This window comes from Diorhabda carinulata, chromosome 2 (genome assembly GCF_026250575.1).
Source record: "Diorhabda carinulata isolate Delta chromosome 2, icDioCari1.1, whole genome shotgun sequence".
NCBI lineage: Eukaryota > Metazoa > Arthropoda > Insecta > Coleoptera > Chrysomelidae > Diorhabda > Diorhabda carinulata.
Genome location: NC_079461.1, coordinates 23,148,258 through 23,165,611, shown reverse-complemented (window position 1 = coordinate 23,165,611; position 17,354 = coordinate 23,148,258). Strand labels below are relative to the sequence as shown.

At 30.9% G+C, this 17,354-nt stretch overlaps 1 protein-coding gene across 2 annotated transcripts in view; it reads right to left on the bottom strand.

Moving 5' to 3' along the window:
* LOC130904095 (sex peptide receptor) overlaps positions 1 to 7,849 on the bottom strand; it is a 258,893-nt gene extending 251,044 nt beyond the window's left edge. The window contains exon 1 of one of the 2 annotated variants that reach the window (XM_057816656.1): positions 7,675 to 7,849. The gene's annotated coding sequence lies outside the window, so the exon portion shown is untranslated. The remainder of the gene's footprint in view (positions 1 to 7,674) is intronic. The other variant, XM_057816655.1, reaches the window with a different exon arrangement.
* Positions 7,850 to 17,354: the final 9,505 nt, after the last annotated feature.

Sequence of the window (17,354 nt, the reverse complement as noted above, 5' to 3'; positions counted from 1 at the left end):
CTGAGAATTTAGCTATGGCGGCTTGGATAGAATATCTCACCATCTCACCGTATTGGCGTTTTTACTAGACGAAGAGGAAAAGCGTAAGCAGAAAAGGCGGAAGCAAAGAAGATGGAGTGTTCGTCCCGTATGGAAAAAAGATTGAGCGAAGGAGAATTCAGAATAGACAAAGAATTGGTGGACGATGAAACAAAATTCCCCAAGCGAAAATATCGGTTCGGATGAATTTCTGGGCACTGAAGACCCCGTTCGGGAAATGCCAGTGTATAAACAGTCTCATAATGATGTACACTGTTTTATTTGTTTTTTTTTCTGTCCGAAAACTTCGGACACGGAACCGACACGGCACTGTTATATATAAATCGACCTTAATTGTCGTGTACTCCAGCCTTTGCTGATATTATTACTATTACTTTTCTAATTTAATTCTGCTTTTAAACGACGAATAGAGTATGAGAGTGAAATTGAAAAAATAGTTGTTTTAAGAAAATACATAAGCTATATCGGTTTTTCTCATGTGGAAATACTTACACCTCAAATTAAATATATCGTAACTTGTTAAGGCTTGTCTCTAATTCTGTGAAACGTACAACAACAAAGTACGTCTTTATAATTAATACTATGGAGTGCGACGAATATGAACCTAGTGTATTATTAGTACATCAAACCATTACAGTAACGAAAATATGTGGAATTGAGGAGGAAGACACAGTTGATCAGCGACAGCGTTGATTTTTTTATTTTAATAGTAGAGATTTGATGCTTCAAGATCGTTTGCGCTCAGGTTGTACACTTGCGTGCGATATTGAGATTACAGAGGAAACAGAAGGAAACATTGTAGAATAGTACCACACGAATTAACCGTGATTAAAGCTCGACTTAATTAAACGTCGAATATAGGTGTGTAAATACTTGTCCTGCCACAAGATCATCATTTTATTAGACGCATCGTTACTTGCTATGAAATATAGATTTAACTGAACATCTCAAATATTGAAAATCAATGGACATTTACCAGAATCCGTCGAAAAAAAGGTCGATTCGATCGGAAAGTTTTGTTGCGTGTGTGGTGGAATTATGAGGGTTAAGAGTACTTCTAAACCATCCTAGATGGTTGAGTTATCAATACCGAAGCTTATATTTTACAGCTAATAGGAATGTTTTGAATGGTTTTACAAAGGTCTCAAAGAGCTTGCTGAACGATGGGTTAGGTTAAGTTCACAACACATCATGGGCTACACTTCAAATATAGAAGCTTTTCTTCTGTTTTATTATTTGATAAACAAAGTGAACATTGGAAACCGACATTATTTTTGAGACTATAGAAAAATTACCTACAGAGATAGGCAACATTGTAAATTGAAACGGAACAGAAGACCGCATACTATTAGAATTAAACATTCAACTAGTTCGCAACTCAATTAAAATATTTCCATTACAAATGTTAGAGACATCTGTACATCTTTTTCCTTACTCGATATTGTTAATCAAATTCTTATTAGAAGCGTACATCTATCAAGTTTTTATATATTCAAGCGCTTAACCAAATATTTTTATACCAAAATGTCAATTCCTCAAAAGCTTAGAGCAGGGCTTACATATCTTTATATATCTCATTTAATATCCTATATATATCAAAGAATAAAACGACTCGAAAGTTAGAAGAATCAGTAGAATGACTCAACTAATAATGTTGATTGCTGAGCGCAGTTCATTCTTATAGTTTCAGTTCACAGCACAATCAATCAGCACACATTTTTATTATCATCTGTATACTTATTTTCCGGGTATCTAATCAGTAAATCCATCCTATACGAGTAACATATTGTTTATTTTAGATTATTTCACTCGTTTATTGAAACGTTACGAGAATTATCAACAAAAATGTTAACTGTTTGAATGCGCTCTTGCATCTTGTTGCTTACGCATAACCAAAATTGTAATTTGTAGATTCTTATTAAGAACAGTGAAAACGAGAATAACCAAGGTTCAGTTAGTTCATCATTTGTGTGTTCATCAGTTTTAATTCTAAATTTGATATAGTTTTTAGTTTTAGTGATTTCCTATTTTGTTGATTAATTAGTAATGTTAGAGGAAAAGATAAGAGAAGCTATTAAAAAAGTGTCGGCAGGTAGAACATCAGGAAACATTGCACATAAGTAGACATATTAAAAGTAGGAAATAGCTTATTAATAGACTGCATAAAAACTATAATGAATGAAATACTAAGAATAAGAGAAGACAGGCAAACTGGCACAATTGTTCCAATATGCAAGAATGCAATAAATTATAGAGGCATCACATCAATAAGCATGATTGATACATTGTATGCAAGGGTAATGCAAAGAAGAACGGGACTAGTAACTAAGGAGATTATAGAACTTCCTCAAAACGAATTTAGATCAAATAGAGGGATAGAAGATGTGAGCTTCATAAAAGAGAAAAAGCTATAAAAGAAGAAAAAAAAAGCATCACACTACGTGAAACATTGAAATATGGAAGATTTGGAAGTATCGGAAATAGCCTATGCGGATTGTTCACTCTAAATGAAGATAAATGAGGAGAGAAGAAAATTATTATAAGTAACGACAAAAAAGTACATGACCTCAGATGGTTTGGACATGTTACAAGAATGGAAGAAGACGAAATAGAAGTATACGAATATCAAAATCGGAAACTAAGACAAACATGCAATAAGGAAGACATTGAATGAAGTGGGGTAAGACGGAAAGTTATTTATGGAAACGAATGGTGGATACTGGAGAAATTATATATTGTAGCTGAATTCCACACACGCCTTATACCTGCGAAGGTAGATAGGCTTAATATTAGTAATTATTGTTGTTAGTACTTTATTTGAATAGTATGTAATATGTCTTTCAAGAATGTAGTGGAAAATAAAATCGTGATCCATTGAGATATTTCTAAAGTGAAGTGGAAAATAAAATTATGAACTTGTTGAAAATATCAACAATTTAGGCATACAAAAATACTATTAATAAAGTTTTTAGAGTGAGGTTTATGTATCTTAAATTGATTGAACTAAAAGGAAACAAGGAAAAAAAATACCTACTATGAAACAAATTCATGCGAAATCACAATCTGACTGACTATAGACTATAGAAGGAAGAATAAAAGAATACGGAATACATGAACTGTGATTAAAGTGGGAAGAAACTAAAAGCGGTAGAGCGATGTTAGTAAAGCGGCATCCAATTCGGCAGCAAAGTTACAAAGAAACAGAAAATATGGCAAATAATAATATTAAATTCTGATAACATTGTACAAATCCTAATATTGATTTCACATTATGTCAATTACATCTCTCTGTAAATTTGACTGTTTATTTTTTTGAGTATATAGAATATTCCAACCAAATTTCTTTTAGTCAACTTGTTGAATTGATATTTCTCAAACTTACTTGAGTGGATAATATTAATTAATTTAATTTTTATAGGAAACAGAATGTTATATTTGTAATGATTGTTATTCCATTATATTATTTTTACATTAATCAGTTTCTTTTTATAATTTCCATAACTAGTTTTTGTGAAATGAAGTTTTTATACAGAATTTACCACTTTTCAATACTAAATACTAAAAATATTGAGTAAAGTGTAATTCCATAAATTTAAACTTATTGAAAAATGGAGGTAATGAATGAAAAAAGCTTGAGTTCGGAAGTATCTGGAAGTATCTCTTGTTTACTTACGTTTAATCTATTTTCTCATAAATGTTGAATGAATCACATTAAACGTGAATATCCATGCCAATAATGTCACTCAATAATGGGGTTTTCATTTAATTTATGGAGTATAGATGTGAGGAGAACCATCTCAACGTATCAAAAAGTGTCCGTTGGAAGAGAGTATTTAGGTGGCGCTTTAGTAGCATGTGTAAAGACTTTAAAAACAGCTAAAAGTTATTAGAGAAGTTTTATTGCTGTTGAATGAGTACAAATAGTATTTTTTCTCTGTAGAAAAAAACATAATGTTCTTTTATTGTCCATCTTCTTCTTGTTTATTCAATTGAGTTCCATTACTGAATTCTTAGTATCAAAGGTTTCTTCAAGATTAATAATTATTGTTATTGAAATAATTTATCATTCTCTTTAGCCGTTTGCAACGTTTTTTTAGATTGCAAGCACGTAAGAAGTTGAGATTTTAAATCCTGTATATGCAACAAACTTCACTCTGTGTGTAACTGACAAGTTCACATCATTTCTACTTGGTACACTAGCACTATTTTGGTGAGAATTCACTGTTTACTTACTTTACTTTTTACATAATTTAATTCTTAAAATGGTCCTATATGATGAACTTTCATTTAAATTGCTGTACCTATATGTACCAATTATATTTTTATGCTTTACCATCATCTGCGTCCATTATTCGAATTAAAGGAGACCGTTTTAAATAAATTGCTGTCTTTGAGGAATGATCCCTCAATTTTTTTGAAATAGTTTCTAATCCTCGTTTCATAAATTGATAATGTAAACAGCAAACCAACGATATTATTGAATTTTGGCCACAAGGAAATTGCTAAACAGCAACCACCTTTAATTGTATTCATAATTCAATTATGCTGACAAAAACAAATAAGCATGATTTAATAATCAAACTGAAAAGTTGAAACTTATTCTCAATAAATGAATATAATTACTGATCGTAAAATTAATATCGCTGTTTGTTTAACTGTAAAAGCAGGAACGCGCATAAGTAAAAATATAAAATCGGAACAATAGGAGATTTATTGTAAATAAAAATAATAGCATTATATATATATATATATATATATATATATATATATATATATATATATATATATATATATATTGTTTGAAAATCAGTTTTTTTTTAATTTTTAGAAGATGAAATTTGACGTTTCGACTTTTCTTCAAGTTTTTATCAAAATATGATGACACCGAATATTAACACTGACAATTCGCGTATTTATATTAATATTTATATTAATCAATCCATTACCTAAGTTACCTAATGAAACTACAAATAATTTAATATTTGAGATGTAAGAACTAAGGAAAAGTTAATTTTTCATATTAGAACAATGTTTTAATTTGTTTTATTCTTATTTTGATATTCATCTTGAAGGTGATATACGCAAATTGTCAGTGGTAATATCATATTTTGATAAAAACTTAAAGAAGAGTCGAAACGCCAAATTTTATATTCCGAAAATTATAAAAAAAAACAACAGACCTATAACAATAGATTTATTGTAAATAAATTAAATAAAAATAGCATATATATATATATATATATATATATATATATATATATATATATATATATATATATATATTATATATAAATATATGTATATGTAAATATTGGAATTTTGAAAATTCTCGACGTTTCATTCATTGGTAAGAAGTGATCCAATTTCGTGATCTCAAACTGCCTACTCCACGGAACGAATGACACTGTTCACACTAACACACTCACTGCTGGTCTTTAGCTAACTGGGGAGCTAGTCACCTGGACCTTGTAATTATAGGGACCTATTGGCGAGTTTTGTGGTTTTGGCGAACGTGAAAAATATATCATTGGCGGGAGGGGTCATAAATGTGGGGAGATCGGCTTCTCGGGGCCTTTAGAGAAATAATCGGTTTCCTGATTAAATTAAATTTCAAATTAATTCTACGTTTTGAAGTGATAAAAAATCGGGTTTGAAGATTCCATGAGTTAAAGATAAGAGCATGTTTAAATGTCATGCAGAAATTAAAATGTAAAAACTCTTTGTCGTCACATCATCCAATCAAGTAAAAAAAAATTTTTAATTTGCTGACAACGATATACAATTAACGTTAGTTTGATGTACAATGTATGTAATTTTATTTTCATTAAAAGGAGTAACGAAAATATAATTTCCCAAGTTATTTGAACAAAAACATCACTACCATATTTGATTATATACATTGTCCCTTAAAACTAGTTATTTTATCATATAACTGTCTTTTTGTTTATTTAAAATTGATTTGTTTTACAACGAAATTGAATCTAATGTATTTGTTATATTAGACTATGTCTGGCGTCTATTGATTGATTGAAAAGAAAACTAAAACGTTGGGCTCCAATCGAGATATATTGTAGTACACGATATAAATAAAAAAAAAACAAATTTGATAAAAGTAGTTATAATACCTGTATTGTTCCAAAAATTTGATTTTCCCTATATTCTAGAATATTCACCTATTATCTATCAACAAATTAGCAGTACTTGGAACAATATATGAAGAAACTTTTTCTCTGTGGGTATGATGTGTTATACTGTCGATGTTGGGATTCTATCATTTATGACAGAATAGAATTAAATTTTCACAAATATGCGAATATTATTTGATTGGTTATAGAATTCGATTTGCACTAAATAATGACAATTTGTAGAATTGAATATCAAAAATTCATATCCTATCTCTGTCTATTTTAATTATTATTATGAACTGAAATAACGAATGTTTATATTTACGGTTCCTCAGGAATCTATTTGACTTTGATACTTTGTACTGGATTTATAGCTTTGGGGCTTATGCACACTTCAGTAGTTTTTTATTGTTTTTTCCCTTCATCCAATTAAACGTTTAGAATATTTTGATTACTATATACTCTTTCGGTTTTTTTCTTTATTCACTATCCGTAACTCTCCACTAGTATTTTCCGTTAACTATTTGTACTTCAGAATTTACTTTTGGTAACTAAGTAAAACCTTCTTTTCCCCGTCTTTTATAGTCCTTTCCAACGATTACCCCTTTTTTTAATTATGTTCTTCGACGATATCTTTTTTTTGTCATACCCTGAAAGTAAACTCTCGCAATTTCTTCTTTTTGTTGTTTTTATCTTCTTATTATATCATTATAAGATTACAAAGTTCACAATGTAAGATGCAACATTAATTTATAGGTTATATTCTTTCATCTCTATAATTAATTATATGTACATATATCATCTTTCTCAATCTATAATTTTGCTCAAACAGTTTCTCCAATTATTTCAATTTAATTTAAATTAAATATATTAAATATATTAAATATATGAAAAAGTTATTATTATATATTAAATTAGTTATTATCTAATACCTAATGGACAAATTCACAAACCAGAACAAATTTGTAGGTATTTTCCTCCACATAATTTTCATTCCAATAACACTTTCAAAAAATGAATCAAATCACCCTTCTTCCTAATCCATATTAAAAAATAGATTAAGTTAATTTCATTAAAAAAAAATTATCAATGGACTGTTGACGATGTAAAAGTTTTAGTTTTACTACAAATTACCCTTTATAAATAAATATTACTCTTGGTAATTTCAGACAAATGGGCAAAATCGGGCAATTTAAACTACAAACAATCTATAGTTAATATTTAAGTTACCAATTTTAATATCATTCAATAGATTTCCCACTATTTCATTTCATATAATTATTATCAATTATTATATTATCAATAACAGTAACTCGTGCTAATGGCCAGATGTCATGTATACGTTAAGCTGCATAATAAAAAAAATGTCATGTTAGAATTCTTTGTAATCCAGACTTCATTTATAATTAATAAACAAAGCTTAAAATACAAAAATAGTCATAATCATGATTTACAAACAACAAGATGTTCCAGAAAGGAAAAAAAATTCTTTTTTGAAAACACAACTAACCTGCTTATACAACGCCTCTAAAGATATTTCATAAATTCACAAAACACTAAAGAGAACCCGCTAGAAGTTGGTAAAAGTTTGTAATACGTTTCCGACGACGAAAGCTTTTTGTATTAAAACGCGTCCGGACGTTTTCCAGATGTCGGGCTAGCGCGGCGAAAGATCGCAGCAGATTGTGTGAAAACCGAGTGAGTTCCAGTATCAGAGTTTCCATTAATGGGGAAACAGGTGAGCCTGTAAAATTATCCCCACCATTAGAGTGAGCATGGTTATAATGTCAGGCGTTATTTCGGACTTATGCTGTTTGAGTCCTTTTGACGTTGGAAAAAGAAGTGGGAGTTTCATATATTTTTTTTCTTATATTCACTAAAATCAAAGCTTTGATAGAGATCATTTCAATGAAAGGGGCCTTTATGCAACCTTTTTTAAAGTATAGTGTGATAAAATAAAAATTTATATTATCGTCTGAAAGGCAAGCCTACACTGCAAAATGAACATTCATTTTAGAATCAACTTAGAAAATTTATACAATATTTAAAGTAAATCGAAAAATCTACAAAAAATATGGCATATTTTAAACACATGAGGGAGCTAGAATTTTTTAAGTAAGCCTATTTTTCAACAAACTGGAAGATTGTTAATCAGATAAGTTTTCTCATACTTCCTTCATCGTTCTAAATTGAGGTTATATAGAAAATGCTTTGGCTCCGTAGATCTTTTCTTACATACATACAAATCATTATTATTTTATTAAAGTTTTAAGAATATTTATATTTTGTTTATAATAATTATTTTAAATTAACAAAAAGTAGGTGTTTCTTCTTTTTTGTTTATAACATTTGAATTTTTTGTGGCCTAAAGATAATTCAAGATAAAATGAGATAGTCCACATAATTTTAGTAATTGTATGTTGACTTAAAACTTACTTTTTCATATTAAGTAACAAATAATTCATTAATTTGCTTCAACAATGTATCCCAAAAATGTATTTTATATTTATGTGGTTGATTAGTATGGGTGGGGAACGACCATACAACATACGTTCATCTCTTTTTCCTTCAAACTTTTTTGAACAGAACTGAAATTCTTTCAATTATGCAAAGAATTATGTGAATTATTTACTATTAATCTAAAAATACATCAACAGAGAAGACATGAAAATTAATTTTGTTTTCCTGACTATTGCTGCGTTTCTCTTCTTCTCGGAACAGAACCAATACCCCTAACAGCTTTCATTATCTATATAAATTATGAATCGTTTCTCATTCAAGCATTATTTCATTTTTCTCAAAATAAATACTCGATATTTGAAACATCATACTTATTCGTTCCGCTGTTGCTTTATAAATTTATGAATTTATATATCGATAAATTTATCTATCAACTTCTAATAATGACATCTAAATGAAATAATCGAAATTTTATTTTATGAAATCCCAGTAAAATGCCAAAAATATTTCAAAGTCTTACATTACATAACAACAGTGTGGGATAAGCTTCAAGAAATTGAATTTCTAATATATATGAATATACAGAATGAGACGTTTCTCAACGATAACACACCTATTGTTATAATTTGATTAAAAATAGCATACTGCTTTCATAAAGCATTGTACATCGCAACTGTCTATGTTGATGTTTCGAACAAAACGTGAGCAAAGTAAGGCAATTTGTATAATTTGTTATGGTGGTATGATTAAAAAATACGTTAACTGAATTTCTATAATCAATGCAATTGATATTTTCATATGTTGAGAAAACAAATTTGAACGCGTTCGAACTTAACATCTCCTATTGTGAAGTCGTGTTTGCAGTTTTATCGTGAAATGCGAACCTCAAACAAAACATTAGATTTTGTACTAAAGAAGCCTACCAAATATCTTCAAAATCACAGATGTATTTTTAACTCAATAACCGTCAAGATGTCGGCATCTAGTTGTGATGCTGATTCGAATATATATATATATATATATATATATATATATATATATATATATATATATATATATATATATACGTGTACTTTTTCTTCGAATGCTCTGTTTTCATTTGTCCAAGGCAAGATTCAGAATAAAAATTCATGCATACTACATTGATTAATTCATATATTATATGGAATTGTGTGATTAACAGTTATATTCTACCAATTTCTAGTAGGTCGAATCGTTTAAACATACTCTCGTTAATTGAAATATTAAATAGCGACAAATTTGAAGTTGATTGTGGAACGTACTGAGTTTTCACAGCATTGTTGTATTCAGACTAAATCGATATTTTCAATTTGTTAACCATAGAGTTATTAATATATGATTAAGCAACATTGCTGAATTTCCAATCTCCTTGGCGTTTCAGAGTGAAATAATCTGCTCCTACATTAATTAAAATAACCGCAAACTTTGGTTTTGTGTTGGTTTATTTTCTAAGAAGAGCCAAATTCAAATATTTCATAAATTTTTTATTTTCGAAGTTGATCAAAACGGTTTGCCCCTGTTTGTTTGCAAGCTAAAGCAAGAAGCTAAACAATAAATAAACAACAAGAAACTAAAGCAACCAGGAATTAAAACCAAAACTTTAATCTTTCTTAGAACTATTTTAAACATATCTCTAAAGAGGGACTTTGTCCTTCAAATTTTTAAAAAATCATTCCATTTATTACGGTTTGTTAATTTACAAATAAGTAGAAACAAATGTCGAAGCGTTTCCCGGATTTCGAACGCTTAGGATATTTTAAACACGTTTGACGTTGGCACCGTCAGCGCGCTTTGACCGTATCAACTAGGCGCCCGGCTACCTGGGTTCCTGAATCCCGAAATAGTACGGGCGCAGAAGATCGCATCCGTCTTTCACACAAAGTGGCAAATTGGGAAGTTACCACACCAAAAAAGTTGTCGACACCATAGTCACATCGAAGTTTTGACAATCTTGCAGCTTTTGGGAGAAGAAAAAGATTAAAATCCTTCTAGTTACGATGAATGGAGACAAATACACGAAGAAACTCACTGCAATCCACGTCGGTTCTGCATGAAAAATAGAAATCTCAACATGAGCAACTAGAAGAAGAGAAGAAATGCCTCTATGAACGAGGTGTTGTTGAATAGCGCTAATTATAAACACATTTGTGTAAACGCATTACAACATTTTTAAAGCGACAATTTTAAGCTGTTTTGAACTTCATTGACAAGAGGAGTTATTCTTCTTCCCTCTGTAACATGTACTTCGCTTATGTACTTATGAAGTAAGTATTATATACTTAAATAAAGTATATACAGGGTGTTCCGGAACTAAGGGCTCAAAAATCCGGAGTGAAAAGTTGACGTGAAAATAATGTTGTGAAAAGAAAAAAAATTCTCAAACGACTCCTCTTTGCGAAATCAGAATTTATATTTAAGTATATTTTCCACATTATACATTCGAACATTTTGAATTTTTAATGGATGATTCCGTATGTCCGTGTATTTGACGACACTACTATTTGAAGACCAGAGGCAGCTCATGCACAATGATTAACATCCGAAGCATTTGGCTTCTGGTAACTCATCAGAAACCAGAAGGGTAAAATTATACCCGATTGTAGAACTTTTGTTTAGGTTGTTCGCAGCTAACGGGAAAAAGATGAATTGAGTAAACTAGTTTTCATCACTGTTTCACTGATATAAACTGATATTTTAGGGTGTCCTATGGAAAAAATGGCGATGGTCAACAACGAACTATACGAACACCAGCTTTAGAGCAAAATGTATTAGATGCAATGCAATGTCACTACAATTTAACATATCAACGACAACTATTCAAAGGATTCCCCAAGAGCAATTTCTTTACCTATTTCACACTCAGAAAGTGCATGCCATGGAAGAAAAGGATTATCCAGCAAGACTGGCCTACTATGGTGGTGGTTGGTTTCTAGATATACAACAAGTTGTTAATAATCTTTTTGGAAAAGTACTGTTTACCAATGATGCTGGTTTCACACGAGACAGTTCCATTTATTCCCAAAATTTACACTACAGAGGAAATTCCTCTCGGTACAATTCAAACAAAGAATCAATATCTATTTTGTGTTAATGTGAGGACAGAAATAGTGGGTAATAATTTAGTATGTCCATAATTTTTTGGTATGCGATACTCTGTGCAAAATGATTTCCCACCCGTGTTATGTGATATTCCTCTAAACATTCGCACAAACATGTGGTTCATGCAGGATGGAGCCCCTTCCCACTTCTTTAATGATTTAAACAATCTTAATAACATTTTTCCTAATAGGTGGATTGGTCGGAGAGGAACATTTGCATAGCCACCACCTTATTGCTACACCACTAAACATAATAACCAATTAAATTTCATTGTTTTCCTTATGTAAGTAACACGATGTTCGACAGTATAACAGATATGGCAGTTCAGTTAGAAATGCTTGTTTCTGTTCTCAAACCTCCTGTCATTATTTTCAATAAATAATTACAGCTTATGATGATTTTCATCAGAATATCTCTTTATGGCGAATGGTTACCTTGGCAAGTACAACGATCTAAAAATCTACATATCTCTTAAAATATAAATTTCATCGAGTTGAATAAAGACTATCTTTTTGTTGAAAAATCGATTGAAAAAAACCATTTTTGATATCTTTAGGCAGGTTGTCCCTGTAAAATTTATGGATTGTTAACCACTGGCCATGAGCTACCCCTGGCCTTTAGGCGGGTATTCGGTCAAATACACTTCATAGACATATGTTCTGATTTCGCAGCTTTGAAGGCTCATAACTCAGAAACGAGAAGTCGTATGACAAATTTTTTTATACCACGGCATTATCAAGTCCCGTAACACTATATAAAAACATGAAAAAATATATTTATTTTACTCTATCATCTCCAGTGCTAGAACCATAGGAATAAAAAAAAATTACAGTTACACATAAAAACAATAATCTAACTACTATATTGAACAACTCAAGGCACGCACTCGTATTTTGCCGAAGACTTCACATCATTACAAGTTCATAAGCTAAGTGCCATACTTCCCTCTGTATTAAGGGAAGACGTAAATACATTATTGAAAAAATATTTACATAATCATTGTTACAATCAAGTAGAACTTTTTTTTAACCAAATCCATATTTTTCAAAAAATGTTGATGGTGCTTACATGTTGTAATTATACCTTTTGTGAATTCACTGAATGTTATCTTAAATAAAAATTCCAGAATTGAAAACGAATGGAAAAATAATAAAAGCTTGAATGAGGATATAAGACTTGTTTTGACGTTTTTTCATTTGAAATTGGATTTATAGAGAAAACAAAGTGAATAAAAAAACAGATGTTCTATATCACAATTTGTTTTCAAATTACTTATTTAATATTAATAATTATTTTTTGTAGGTTCGTATTAGCATATAAATAAATAAAAATGGAAGAAGAGAAGATTTTTGGAAAATAAACATTGAATATATTTATCAGGACATGATGCCCTCAATTTACAAAAAAGTCAAATAATACTGACTAACATATGCGACTTCAGTTTCTCTAATAAAAATGCTAATTTCGTATACCAATTCTATGAAAATATTGCGATGAACAGAACTATATATGTCTGCTGAAAGAAACGTAGTAATTTGGGAAATCAAGTACTTAAAAATAGCTTTAACAAGCAATCAACAGAAAATATTGTCAATAGAATAGAAACTCAATTCTATAGAATCCGAGGTAGAAATGTGGATTTCTTTTTTTAGTTTTAATGTCTCAAATTATGTAAGAATAACATACGATGATGGTAGAAACAAATAGTTTTATTCTCTAAGTGGACAAATAAAATGGTTATGCACATTTGGCGCTACACAATTTGAACTACAAAAAAATAAAATGAAACTACAATTCTAATAATTGAATCAATAATAAGAGGGAACAGAAATAGTTTTATTCGTTAAGGTCATTCGGAACATTATCTGAATCAGGGTCCGCCTTGCAATCTAATGCATTCGGATTTCCCTTAAAATTTTTATAAAAGGCTTGGTGCTATATACCGAGTCAAAAATAATAAATTTTCAACCTTTCCAGCAGTAAGCGCCTTTCCATTAGGGTATAACGTATCAAGGTCTTTAAAAGGATAAAATCGTCTTCCTTACTTTTTTGGCCACAGGTCTAGTTCTGAACAATTGGCTTCGACATTATAATTTTGTTTCATTTGTATTAGAAGCGGTTTATCTTTTTCCATTTGTTCCAACGTGTCTTTAGCCATTGCACTTTCCCCCCTTCCGATTTTCTGTTTGTTATAAAGCTTTCGAGGTTCTTGCTACTAAAGAAATCTTCTCTATTCATTCGATATACATCAAAACGCGGACTTTTATTTTTCGATTCTTTGATGTTGTACATCCACATCTGACGTTTATAATATGAGACGCTCGTTTTTAATATCGGCGTTGCTAGAGTCTTTTTTAAATCAAAAGTGATGACATAGCGCGTTGGATCATGTTGGGCTTCTTCGGTGTCCCTTTTCAGAGTATACCTTATAGCTTCTGCTTTTCTCTGATGGAGCTCTCTTTCAAAATGTATGCAGTCCCTCTGCTCTTGCGTGATTAAAAAGTGGACTGAAGCTCTGCGTTATATTTGTCACATCTTTGACATGTGTCCGTCTGTGGACGATGGAAATGAAGATTGAATTTTGTATTAAAAACTTCTCTGAAGACGAAGGTAGATAAGAAAACAACCGTTCTCACACTTTTATTTATACAGTGCATATAGCTTACCATTGTTTTCATAAAGCTTTTGTACTGCTTTTATTAGGGCCGCATTTATATTTGTTCTTTCCCATAGTTTTGTTTATGGTACGCTGTCATATGCTTTTTTAAGCTCAACATACAAAAGGTGGAGTTCTTGATTTTTGGCGGCTTACTTATCAATTATTTGCAAGATCGTGAATAAATAATCGATCAATAGTCGACCTACCCTCTCTGATGCCTGCCTGTTCTTCAGCCACCATGTAGCAATATTCCTGTTCGATTTTATTTTTTATGATTCCTCCATAATTTCTGGATATTGTACACAGCAGTGCAAGTAGTTGTCGCAGTTTTCTCTACCTCCTTTTTTATATACGGTAGTCATGTAAGATGTTTTCCACTCTTCGGATAGCGCTTCACCATTTATACACTTCTGGAAAAGCATTTGCAGATGAGAAAAGAGAGTTTTTAGTGCTATTTTTAATTAACTCTGGTGCTATTAGACCCGGACCTGGAGATTTTCGATTTTTTAGTGACTGAAAACAATAGGTCCCAAGTAAAAATAGGAAACAGAGGTCTCACAAGGATTTTCCATTAATAAGGGGTTAAAATAAGGATGCTGTTCGTCACCCACACTTTTCAAGATATACCTAGAACACGCACTAGCAAACTGGAAAAGAAAATGTAAGAACATGGACATTCCACTAATTGATTCCACACTATATACCCTCTGTTTTGTAGACGACCAAATTATCTTGGCACAGGATTACGGAGACTTAGAATTTATGACAAGACAGCTAGTAGAGGAATACAGGAAATGAGGTCTGGAAGTAAATTTGAGTACAAACAAAATTCAATACTTGAAGAAACACAACAGTCGTTGTACGAAATACAAATACCTAGGCATGATCATCACTAATGATGGAAGATCAGATGAAGCAATCGCACAAAGAAATAACGAAGGAAGACAAGCAATAAGACAGCTAAATAGAATATTGTGGGGCAAACAAATATCCAAGGAAAACAAACATCGAATATACAATAGCATAATAAAAAGTATAACAACATATAGTTGTTATACTTCTGGCATCTAACAGAAAAAGCAATAAAAATGCTTGAAGCCACAGAAAGGGATTATTGGAGACGAGCGGCAGGAATCTCAAGACATAGAAAAATAAGAAACGAGAGAATCGGGGAGATCATGAAAATGTAACATACGATTACAGCAGACGTTAGGATGAATCAGTTAAGATAGTACGGACATGTCCGAAGAATGCCTGAAGACCGCATACCCAAACAAATTTTAAATTGGACACCACGAGGAAGAAGAAAAAGACCAAGATTAAGTTGGAGGGAAGGTATCGAGAAGGATATTCGAGAAAAAGGATTAGAAATTGGAAGAAGATCTTTGGGAAGATCGAGAAAGATAGAAGCTGGGAATCGGAAGACAGCGAAGAACGTTTTAACCCGATTAATATATATATATATATATATATATATATATATATATATATATATATATATATATATATATATAATATAATATAATAAAATATATATATATATATATATATATATTTTATTATATTATATTATATTATATATTATTAATGCATCTAAATGATCTTGATTTTAAGTCTCTTCTGTTTTAAATTTAGTTTTTTTTGATAGTTTTTAAAAGAAAGATAAATTTCGACTTTTCTTTGAGTCTTTATCAAAATATTATATTGAAATTGACAATTTGCTTATTTATATTGATCAATAGATCACCTTCATGATGAATATCAAAATGAGGATAAAATCAACTTAGAACTTTGTTCCAATAAGAAAAATTAATTTTTTCTTTGGTTGTCACATCTCAAATATATAGCGGTAATTAAATTTATTAAAATTTACAAAATAGAGCTATAAATTTTACTCAAGTTATTGAAATAAACAGTGATTCAAAAATACTCATATTTACAAAAAAAAATACCGCCATTGACTCCCAAACATTTTCTGCTTCGTATACGAAGAGCGTTTGCTCTCCCAATTGATTCATTCCTTTCTTCTTTAATATGGGCTGCAGTATTCTCAATTCGTCTAATTAGTGCATCCTGTGTGTCCACTTTTATTTTGTAGACTTCATTTCTCATCCAGCCCCATAAACAAAAATCTAGTGGAGTAAGGTCTGGAGATCTTGCAGGCTAATTAATGGGACCTCCACGACCAATCCAACGTCCTTGAAAACGTTCGTCCAAATGTTGCTTGACTTGACGAGGGACATGTGCAGGTGCTCCATCGCGCTGATAGTATATCTGCATTCTAATATTTACAGGTACATCCTGGCCTTGTAATTCATTTTGTAAAAAATTTAGGTTATCTCCTATGAGACGAATTTCCAAAATGAAAGGGCCAATTAAATAACTGTCAGCCATACCACACCACACGTTTATAGAAAACCGATGTTGCAAATTGCTTTCTACTGTTGCGTGGGGATTTTCGTCCGACCATTATAGTTACAAGTATTATTAATTCCATCACGGATAAATGTAGTTTTATCCATAAAGAGTATACTCGATACAACACGATGATTATTATTTATCCACCGACCATACTTTTAGCGTAATCCTCTGGTTGTAGGTGCTGTACTCTCTGTACGTGATAAGGATATAAGTGTGTTTATCACCCTTTTTTGTAGAATTCCCAATTGAGTGGCAATTCTCCGTGAGTTAGTAGTTACATCTTCTTCTAGTAGATGCAGAATATTTTTTACTTCTACCAAACCTTGTCGAGTAGCGCGTTCAGATGATATGTTAGTACTGGGAAGCTTACCAGTTACGCACAATTTGTTAAAAACTTTGATAAATACATTTTTATCAGTATATCTTTGCTGTGGAAAACGTTGACGATATTCTTCAGCAGCAGCTGTAGCATTTCCATTACAGAAACCATAAACAAACAGCAGATTTGCATATTCTGAATTTGAATAATT